Source organism: Lolium rigidum, chromosome 5 (assembly GCF_022539505.1).
Source record: "Lolium rigidum isolate FL_2022 chromosome 5, APGP_CSIRO_Lrig_0.1, whole genome shotgun sequence".
Lineage (NCBI taxonomy): Eukaryota > Viridiplantae > Streptophyta > Magnoliopsida > Poales > Poaceae > Lolium > Lolium rigidum.
Window position 1 is genome coordinate 138,908,941 of NC_061512.1, and position 11,542 is coordinate 138,920,482.

The following is an 11,542-nucleotide window of genomic DNA, read 5'->3' on the forward strand; positions in this document are numbered from 1 at the left end:
TGGCGGCAAGGTCAAGCCTTCTTCTCGTCGTCATCGAGAGGAAGATGAGCAAGAAGAAATTGTGCCAGCAAGAACTACTAAACGTCAAAGGGATGCAGCAGCGGCAGCTGGCAAAAGGACCGCCCAGGGTCCTCAAAAGTCGATGACCGATCTCAAGAAAGCCCAATTATTGCAAGTACGAGGGGCCAATCCGTATTTGTTTCCAAGGAATGCTCGTAAATGCCCCAATCCCTTCTTCTATCATGCCAACCAGGAGAGGATCTACAATGAAGTCTATGGGGCTAAGGAATTCAACTGTTGCCCCCAATACTCCATCAGCATGGACAAGCTCAACTCCAACCTCGAGTACTTTGGGGAAGCTCTTGAGATATGTGAAGAACAAGGGCTTACTCCTCTGATGACCTTCTCTCACAACTACTCCAAGGAAGTGATATGCCAATTCTACGCCACAGTTGTGTTTCTTGAGGATGAAGGAGGCTTCCGCACCTTGAAGTGGATGACTAGGGAGCATGTGATGGAGGCCACGTGGGAGGAATTTGCTAGAGGCATTGGGTATGAGCTTCCCGACTATGACACCAACTTCTTCCGGATTCACCTCTAGCCCAAGCCAATGGCCAAGGAGAAGATGGCCAACCTCTACATCCCCGGAAGGATGTTGTGTGGAAGTGCTTACAACCTCCTTCCCGTCTACGACATCATGAACCGCATCTACCGCAACACCATCAACCCCAAGCACACCAACCATGATGAAGTGCATGGGTTCCTTGTGAACCTTCTTGTGCGCACCGATCAGATGAGGGGCCGCGGCAAGCAACTGGACGTCATGGACTACATTTGGCATGAGATGCATGATTGTGCCTTTCTTCGCAAGCTCCCTCAATATGCGCCCTACATCATGAAGCTCATTTGTCTCAAGTGGGAGCAAGAGGTCCGTGGAGATCTTCTTGAGCAATGCCGTCCCAACATCACTATCCATAAGGAGAAGAGTCCTCTTGTCAAGAATCATGATCTCCCAAGGTTTGGCAAGGGGGCTCCCAAGGACAAGGAGGAAGAGGAAGCCGATAGTGATGACTCTGACTTCGTGCCCAACTCCGTCAAGACCAAGGGCCTCTTCGCCAAGCTCACCGCTCGCCTCAAGAAATCCTTTTGCTTCAAGAGGGACCTTGAAGATAGGATGTATCAAGCTCACCATGACAACAATAAGATCCGCCAACGCCAAAAGGCGATGATGAGGCACATGCAGCTTCCCGTCTCCGAGGGCTCCGAGGACAACATCACTCCTCCCGGTGAGTGGAAGTCCAAGCTTACTTGGTCAAGTTCCGAGGAGTCCATCCCCGAGCACATTGGTCGTCCCTCTCCACCACCTCATGGCAAGGGCCATGTTCAAGATGAAGACGAAGATGAAGAGGAGGAGGATGATGAGGAGGAGATTGACGAGGATGATGATGATGATGATGATGACGAGTGATCCCCTTGGTACGTTAGCATGCTTCTTCTCCCTTTTTGGTGTTTCGATGCCAAAGGGGGAGAAGTTGATCTATTAGGACGGGTATTTGCATGGGGATGCCAAGGGCTTGGTGCTTCATTTTGGTTTTTCGGCCTTGGCATCAAATCTTATCCCTAGTTATTTGGAAATCTATTCGTATGTGTGCTTGCTACTCTATTTGTGGATCTCCCGATCCCCCGGTTTGTATTAAGACTTAATCATTTGTAGCCTATTGGTCTTCACTATTTATCTCTTGATTGGATACATCAATTCTATGGAGGCACTTATTGTGAGTTTGAGTTTTTCTCAAGGCAAAGGTATGAAAAATTCACCCAAAGCCTCTTATATGATCTTATGTTGCCTCCATAGTGTGCTTGTGCTATATGTTCTTGTCATATATTCTTCTTAGCACTTGTGCATGGTTTGTAGAATCTAGGGGGAGTTTTTCTCTCTAGGATGTGTGCATTTGTATACAAATGCATATTCTAGATATGCACACATCTAGGGGGAGCTCCGTCTCCTTTTGCAAATCAAGAACCTTATCATAATATCTTATGCTTTGTTGCAAATTCTTGTGTTGTCATCAAACACCAAAAAGGGGGAGATTGTAAGAGCAAGATCCATATCCCGTGTTTTGTGTGTTTGATAACAACACTCGAATGAATTTAACCATGCGCAAAGATTGTCTTTGATAGATTTGCAAAGTGTACGGTGCCCTCGCTGAACACATTATGATCGGAAGACTGAAGCGTAGTTCTTAGGTTTTCTGGTTTTGTGTGTGTGTCGCGAGGTAACATGGTAGGAGAGGAAAAGAGGAAAAAGCAGTTTCAGCCATAGCGGTACTACCGGTACCAGGAGCGGTAGTACCGCTACCCTACTGGTACCGCTCTGAGGTACCGCTCTGGAGGTTTCTCACGCGAATGTCTCACAGAACAAGTTACGGTACCTCTGCGGTACCGCCTAAGGTACCGCTGAAGTACCATAACTAGAGTTGCGGTAGTACCGCTGCGGTACCGCTTGGGATCCAGTAAGGTTTGGAGCCCATTGCGGTACCTCGAGCGGTAGTACCGCTTTGTGTCCACATGGACAAGTTCTGTGGGGATTTCGAATCCAGAGCGGTAGTACCGCTTACCAAAGCGGTAGTACCGCTTAGGCAGAAACTTCACATAACGGCTGGATTTGAGGAGACCTATAAAAAGGCCCCTTCTTCCCCAACTCGTTTTTAGCTCTTCTCTCTCTCTCTCTCTCTCCTCCATTGTTGCTGAGCTCAAACTGAGTGGATCTTCCTACCTACCCAATCAATCTTGCTCATACTTTGAGGAGTGGTGGAGGAGACCCCGATCTATCGTTCTACCGAGAGAAATTTTACCAATTCGTGGTAGTCCTTAGTGGATCTTGGTGGTAGGGTTACTATGGTGGGATCTTGGAAGATGTGCACCTATGGAGGCTAGCTTGGTGTTGTGCTAGCCCCATAGGTTGTTGGGACCCTCCTTGTGTTGTGGAGCTCGCCCCAACCTTGTGAACGAATCACGGCCTCGACCGGTGCCATAGTGGAGAAGGGGGAGCCCCTTCGTGGATCTCTCTCGAGAAAGAAGGTGAGGCCTTCCTTCGCGGTGTGGCTGCCTAGCCTCTTCTGTGAGGCTAGCACCTCCTCAACGCATACGTACTCCCTCTTGTGGGAGGAACTGCGGGAAACAAACCTCGCCTCGTCTCCGTGCCCTCCGGTTGTCCCGCTCCTTACTCTTACTATCTTGTTTGGTTCCTTTTCTTGTTGCACTCGTCTAGGATCATACTAGGATCACCTTGAGCATCAAAGCTATTATCTTTACTTCCGTTGCACTAAAAATTGAAAAAGGCTAAAACTTTACGTAGCGTCCATTCACCCCCCCTTGTTCGCTACGATCCATTCACATGCGGGACCCATGAGGCAGCAGCATCCTCAATATTTTCAAGGCGGCACGGGATCCAAAAAATGGCAAAATAACCAGAAATTAGGGGTCAAAATAACTCCAAGAATGGAAAACTTTATTGTTCATAGAGGCTGAAATGTGGGACCCATGAGCTAGTAGAGTCCCCAACGTTTCAAAGGCGGCACTGGATCAAAAGAAAAAGGAAGTAACCAGAAATTAGTGGTAAAAAATAACTCCAACAAAGAAAACTTTTATTGTTCATAGAGGATGACATGCGGGACCCATGAGCCAGCAGCTTCCTCAACGTTTCTATGACGGCATGAGATCGAAAGAAAAAAGGCAAGTGACAAAATATCAGGAACAAAAAATAATCCAAGAAAAAAAACTTTATTGTACATGCGGATCCCATTTTGCAGTAGCGGTCTCAACGTTTCAAATGCGGCATGAGATCAAAAGAAAAAGAAAGTAGCCAGAAATTAGGGGTAAAAAACTCCAAGAAAAGAAAGTTCATTCTACATAGAGGATGACATGCGGGTCTCATGAGCCAGCAACTTACTAAACGTTTCCAAGGCGGCAGGGGATCAAAAGAAAAAGAAATAGCCAAAAATCAGAGGGTGGAAAAAATCCAAGAAAATAAACCTTTATAGTACATAGAGGATGACATGCGGGTCCCATGAGCCAGTAGGTTCCTCAACGTTTCAAAGGAAGCATGAGATCGAAAGAAAAAGGAAAGTGACCAAGTATCAGGAGCAAAAAATAATCCAAGAAAAGAAACTTTTATTGAACATAGAGGATGACATATGGGTCCCATATTTCAGCATCTGTCTCAATGTTTCAAAGGCGACATGAGATCGAAAGAAAAAGGCAAGTGACCAAATACCAGGAGCCAAAATTAATCCAAGAAAAAAAATTGTACATAGAGGATGACATGCGGGTCTCATTTTGCAGCATCGGTGTCAACGTTTCAAATGTGACACTGGTTCGAAAGAAAAAGGAAAGTGACCAAATATTAGATTCCAAAAAATAACTCCAAGAAAAGAAACTTTTATTGTACATAGAGGATGACATGCGGGTCGTATTTTGCAGCATCGGTCTCAATGTTTGAAAGGTGGCACGGGATTGGCAAGTGACCAAATATCAGGTGCCAAAAATAACTCGAAGAAAAGAAACTTGATTGTACATAAAAGATGACATGTGGATCCCATTTTGCAGCAACGGTATCAACATTTCAGAGGCGGCACGGGATCGAAAGAAAAAGGCAAGTGACCAAATATCAGGTGCCAAAAAGAACTCTAAGAAAAGAAACTTAATTGTACATAGAGGATGACATGCCGGTCCCATTTTGCAGCAGGGGTATCAACATTTCAGGGGCGGCACGGGATCAAAATAAAAAGGCAAAGACCAAATATCAGGTGCCAAAAATAACTCCAAGAAAAGAAACTTGATTGCACATAGAAGATGACATGCAGGGCCCATTTTGCAGCAGTGGTCTCAATATTTCCGAGGTGGCACGGGATCAAAAGAAAAAGGAAGTAGCCAGAAATGACGGGGTCAAAAAAATCCAAGAAAAGAAAGAATTTTCATTTATAGAGGATGACATGCGGGACCCATGATCATGCATCGTAAACGGCTCGATCGGAGAACGTTGAACGAGATGACGCGATCGAGAGAAAAAAATGCTAGAGAGGCTGCCATCTGGGCCCTATATCCCTGGGCGGTGCGGATTTGCGTTGACTCGGCCGGCGCACCCGAGAATTCATCATGCACCACGTCCTGGGCCACCATACGCGACGTTTTCCACATTTAGGCTAGATGGCATCAAAAACGAGAAAAAAAGTTTTAACATGCACCAGAGAGAGAGCAAAAATCGTCGAACATGGTGCATCAATAACCACAGCGCGACTTTCAATTCGTCGGCCATGGCAACTTTTCTTGTAGTGGTTGCATGTACATGTACTAATATTGGTGTATCTCACTTTTTTTTGAGAAACACAATACAAACGTATACACTCACTCCTATGAACGTACACACGCATATCCTACCCTATGAACACCTCCGGAAGACTGAGCCGGCGGATTGGATCTTGAAATTGACGAAGTCACCACAGACGCCTCGTTATCGACGAGAACATCGCCTCCCACTGAATGAATATTCTGCCTTTATGAGACACACAGATGTCAAACCTGGGTTTTGGATTCTGGTGGGTTAGGGATACAACCACCCTTCTAACCACCCAACCTCAGGTTGGTTCTCCTCACATTAATATTTTGTTCATAGACATGTTGTAGTTAGATTTTTTTATCTTTCTATGAAAGTATAAGTAGCTGTAATATGATTGGCTGAGGCATGAGTCTGAGGATTACATGATTACCATGTTGCTCCATAAAAACACATATGTATATTTGTATACTATTGAATTATTACGTGTATCATGTACATGTGTGATAATAAAAGAAATTTAGATGCCGTGACGAAGTACGAGCATTCAACTAGTATATGTAAAGTGAAAACTGACACATTCCAAATGGTTAGAACAAAATATCAAAAGAAAACATGTTATATTTGTGAGTATTTACTGATTTATTTATTCTAGAACCGCTGCAAGTTTTCAATGCGTGGGCACTTTGCTTGTTGCTTGTATCTAAAGGTATAATTGTTGCACCCCCATGGGGCTCTCACAGCGATCTAAACACGTGAACCGTCCGATTTTTACAGAGGCTGGCCGAAAATCAATCTCAGCCGTCGGTTTCTGCAGCGCCTCCTGCTAGCGAAAGCCATGCGATGGCCGTTATCTACCCGCATCTAGCTGCGTTTGGGTCCTACGGTCGGTTGGGTCCACGCGTCAGTCTCTGTGGGTCGTTTCTGGGTCGCGCTCGTCTCACCGGCCAGGCAAAATATGTTGTCCGCGCGGGGTAGTTTAGTCCTTTCCTTCGGTGGCCTGCCAATCCCCTCCCGAGCGCCATCTCTCCCAATCCCGTCGCTGTCTCCTCCCCCAATCCCTCATGCCTGTAGGAACCCTAGCCTATCCCCATGAGCCGCCGCCCACCTCCGCCAATCCCTGGCCAATCTCCTCTTCTCCCCAATCGACAGAGGGGCGGCGGCCACGAGACGGATGCGGTCTCGCGGAGGCATGCGAGCAGCGGCGCTGGTCGCGCGGTTGGGAGGAGGAAGCAGGGAGGACTGCGCGAGACGAGGGGCCGCCGAGCACGACGACGAGGCTCGTGGGAAGGGCGCCACCAGGCCGTCGACGTGCGCTCTGGCGCCCCCAGCACCCTGCTCGAGCTCCCGGTGGTCGCCGCACGGACGGCGGATGGACTACCAAGAGCACCTCAAGGAACGTCGGTCGCCGGGTGGGATGGAGATGAAGACGACCTGCCGAGGTACACAGCCGATTCGTGCCCAGATCTGGACGGGTCGTGCTGGACTGCTGGCCTCCTCCACCTTGGTCTGTCCTCCTCTGCCTCTTCTTTGAAGAGGGCCTGCAGGTTCCTCCTCCCCCTCCTCCTCCTCTCTCTTGTCTCTATTTCCTCTTGTCTTTTTCTCTCCCACATGATCTCCATGTTCCTGCAGCCACCGGAGGTATCACGGATCTGCAAAGAAAGCTTTTGTGCAGGTGAGTTTCTTTACATTTATTCTCTTCTTTCTTTTCCTCTCTTTTATTTGTATTTTCAGACATTTGTTTCCAAATGGTTCAGCAATGGATTGTTTGGTTCGAATTTTCAGGGGTTGTTTACCAGAGGTATCACGGATCTGCAAAGAAAGCTTTTGTGCATGTGAGCTTGTTTGCATTTATTCTCTTCTTCTTTTCCTTCTCTTTTACTTGTACTTTCAGACATTGGTTTCCAAATGGGTCAGCAATGGATTGTTTGGTTGAAATTTTCAGGGGCTGTTTTGAGCTATGAGATGTGATTACTGCAAGCCTTTGCACTCTTGTTTTGTTGTAGTGTTGAGAACACCAGACGAGTGAGGATGCAGATTGATGTGGCGAGGACTGATTGTTGCGGAGCGTCGGTGGTATGCCCATAGGTCTACACAAATGACCAACAAATACGGACACTTCGTTTGAGGAAAATGGGCTACAATTCTTCAGCCAAGAACATATTAGGCGTGCAGCAAATGGTTATTATTTCCACGAGTTGGAATTATTCTCTAAATGTAAATGGTATAATATGTCCTAGGCTTTCCATGGAGTATCTAAGTGTGAGATTGGCTCGGTGGTTTTGCCTCACTGTTCAGTTTAGTAGTGTCTAGAACTGAATTCTTGCTGCACACAACAATCTCTTGTGCATTTTTTGATGTCCAGAACTGAATTCTTGCATTCGTATTTTATTCTATATACCCTACCAAATTAACTCAAATTAGTGTTCTCTGCAGTTGCGAGCAGAAATCTAAAATTGCTTTTTGGCAGTCAACTCTGTATGAGTATCATGAAGCACTCGAAGAGGTTTCTGTTTTCTGTGTGAGTGTTCTTTGATAAATTTACTAGATATATATATATCAATATAAATTTAGGATGATTTTAATGCAGATGTGACTGGCTTTTCTAGCTACAACTTCTACTCATGATGGTACAACTTTGCCATGCAGATCTGATCTATAATACCATCTGTTTTTTTGTGTGTAAGGTATCCTGAACCAATACAAGATCTGATCTCTCAAATGACATAAATTGGGAGTCAAACCTCACTTTGTCATAGTTATATTGTTGATCAATTTGTATTGTAAAGTTTAGCACTCTCTGTTATAATTGGTCAGGTTATCCCAGGCATATGATTTATCGCTGTGTAGGTTCTTAATTTTACCTTGAAGAATGAGATGAGCATAATCAAACAATATTAATGCTTTTTAGATTCCCCACTGTTATTTATTTGTGTCTATAAATTATTACGTTTCTAAAGAAGAAGAAAAAAAGAAAATGATGTTTTCTGTTGCATGTGGTTTTCAGACAGGGAACAATGTTCTTTTCAAGATGCATGTATCGTGTATGCTCAGTAATTTTGATCTAACAACTTATATTGTGCACTAAAGGTATGTGCATTTATTTATTATTTGCAAGATCTGGCACCTGCATTATTAATATGCTGAAACACAATATTTGTATTCTGAATTTCAAACATTCGAGCACATTCTCAACTTTCCCTTTTTTTGTTTTTATAAATGCTTGAAGCAGGCAATACGATACATAGAGGAAATGGATAGTACACTCCGATCTGAAGCCTACCAATTTTGTGCTTGTGAGGAGATCTCTGAAACTAATTGACTTTGGCATTGCGAAAGCTATAATGAATGATTTCATTATCTATGAGTGAAATTGATATATTGAGTTTTGCTTGGTCGACAGATAAATGCATCCGTGTATTTCTGAATGTGAGAATGTGAAGCTGTTATCACCAGAATTTGACCGGATCAGAGGTGGGCCGCGATTGAAGATGGGCTTGAAGAATATACATGGAAGAAATACATGAATCGGCCTTATATGCAAAGTTTGGGCTAGTTTGCCCGTGTATCTGTAATATAGTAGGATACGTGTCGGTTAGATAGAGTTTGGCTCGTGCCCGGTTGGGATTATTCCCACGTTAGAAAGTCTACGGACTATAAATATGTATCTAGGGTTTATGAAATAAACAACAATCATGTTCACCACAAACCAATCTAGGCGCATCGCCAACTCCCTTGTCTCGAGGGTTTTCTTCCAGGTAAGCATCATGCTGCCTAGATCGCATCTTGCGATCTAGGCAGTACACGTTTATTCGTTGTTCATGCGTTGCTCGTGTTGAAGCCTTGTTGATGGCGAGCAACATAGTTATCATAGATGTGTTAGGGTTAGCATTGTTTCATCGTATCATATGCTTTCGTCCGTGCAACCCTTAGACGTCTAGCCGCCCTTACACCTATCTTAGGTGTAAGGGCGGCACCCCGCTTGATCATTATTTAGTAGATCCGATCCGTTATGATTGCTCCTTGATCTTCAAGGATTAGTTTAATATCTGCATAGTTAGGCCTTTCAAACGGGTTGAAGGATCCAGTGGCGCGTAGGGTGTAGTTTGCTAGCCCTAGACAGGATGTTCCGGGGATCAACTTCATGTTGGTTTTTAGGCCTTGTCTAGGATCGGTTTATGATCACCGTGCGTGGCCGCCAGGCTCAATCACGAGTAGGATGTTCCGATTATGTGGTGAAAACCCTAAATCGTAGTAGGTCGTTTTAGCTTTATTTTGATCAAGCAGGACCACCATCTGATCGTACACCTCATACGAATCATGGGTGGATCGTCTCCTTGAGCCGATTCACAGGACAACCTGAGAGCCGATCGAGGCTCGTATTTAATGTTTACGTGTATGCCATGCAGGAAACTAAGCGAGGCAAATCCATCACCTTCCTGACCAGGTATAGGTCGGGTGGCACGCCCTTGCACCAGCATCGGACGTGCGTGCCGAGTCTTTGCGGGCCGTCGCTCGGAGGGACCAGGGGCCAGCCGCAGTCCTGGGAGCCTCCCGGCTCTACTATGCTGCCCGTCGCTGCTCGTCGGTGGGTTTCGACCGCAACACATTTCGGCACGCCCGGTGGGACCGTCTTCGACATCAACCGCATCGCCATCTACATCTGAGATGGCGGAAGGCACTCCAGTCACGTACGAGGATCTGACCGAGGAGCTCAAGAAGAAGTATGACGAGGTCAAAGAAATCCTCGAAGCCGACCTCATCGGCTCTTTTCACAGAACCCGCTCACACGGCATCAGGTGGAAAGGGTTCTCACCTGAAGGCGCGCTCGATGGAGTGGACCTGTCCGCCCCGTCAGAAGAACGCACCAGGTCTCTGCGTCAGGAGATTAACTTCATGGTAGCTCATTCGCTGCACCGCCATTCCGAGAGCCTGGTGAACACTTTGGAGCGTGTCACTCTTCGGGTGATCCAGGAAATCATGAGGCATCGGTACTCTCCGTCGGGACCAGCTCTAGGGACTCACCAAGGGGAGATGCCACTCCGGTCCCGACCACCGCTGCCATTCGCGTTGGCAGCGCCGCGAGTGCCGAGTTCACCGGCATACGTCGTCTACAAGATCGGTGGTGACCCTAGTGATTACCAGTTCTTGCAGGAGGCGCCTAAGGAGATCCCTCATGGATACACGTGCACATACGTGCCTGACTGCAGTAACTGGGCCCTCACAAACCATACTGCAACAGCAGGGACTTCTGGAACAGCAGGAGGAACTTCGGGAACAGATCTCGAGAAGCAGACGTGGCTAGCTAAGTATGCCACCCCGATAAACCTCCAGAGCCCAACTCCTGCAGTTGGCTCGGAGCTTGAGAAGCAAGCGTGGCTGGCTAAGTATGCCACTCCGGCGAATCTTCAGAATTCAACTCCTGCAGCCAGCACCGCGGATCAAATCAGTACAATCTTGAGAGACCAGTTCGGCATGGTGCCGAAAAGGAGGGCAATCGGCTATTCCAAGCCGTACCCCAACGAGTACGAGTTGATCCCACTACCACCCAAATATCGGCTCCCTGAATTCTCCAAATTTAGTGGATCGGATGGCTCCAGCTCAATAGAGCATGTGAGCCGATATTTGGCACAGCTGGGCACGATCTCAGCATCAGATGAGCTGCGTGTGAGGTTCTTCGCACAGTCCCTCACAGGATCGGCTTTCGGTGGTACACATCGCTGCCACCGGACTCAATCCGGACTTGGAAGCAGTTGGAGGAGCAGTTCCACATGCAGTATCACTCAGAGGCTTCCGAGACTGGCATTGCCGATCTAGCACAAGTACGACAGAAGCGCGGAGAAACAGTGTCAGAATATATCCAGCGCTTCAGGACCGTTAGGAACCGATGCTATTCGGCTCGTGTGACTGAAAAAGAAGCAGTCGAGTTAGCGGTGGTGGGTCTCGCATCACCGATCAAGGACGTGGCCTCCCAAGCGGACTACCCTTCACCGGCGCACATGGTGCGAAGGCTGTCATTATATGAACAAGCGCCACCCGGATGTATACCAGGATAAATTCAAGCGTGCGGTGGTCCTGGTTGAGGCAGACGAAGATGAAGGCTCTGCGGGAGATCAAGAGGTAGAAGTGGCTGAATGGACTCGGGGGGCAAGCCCGTGTCCTGTAAGTGGGTTAAGCCACAAGGTCCTCCAAGAGGGTTTGACTTCG

At 46.9% G+C, this 11,542-nt stretch overlaps 1 long non-coding RNA gene across 1 annotated transcript; it reads left to right on the top strand.

The window, feature by feature from the left end:
• Positions 1–7,112: 7,112 nt before the first annotated feature.
• Positions 7,113–7,693, top strand: LOC124658133. Its single transcript, XR_006989026.1, has 2 exons — positions 7,113–7,170; positions 7,342–7,693. It is a non-coding gene; the product is annotated as an uncharacterized LOC124658133 (long non-coding RNA).
• Positions 7,694–11,542: the final 3,849 nt, after the last annotated feature.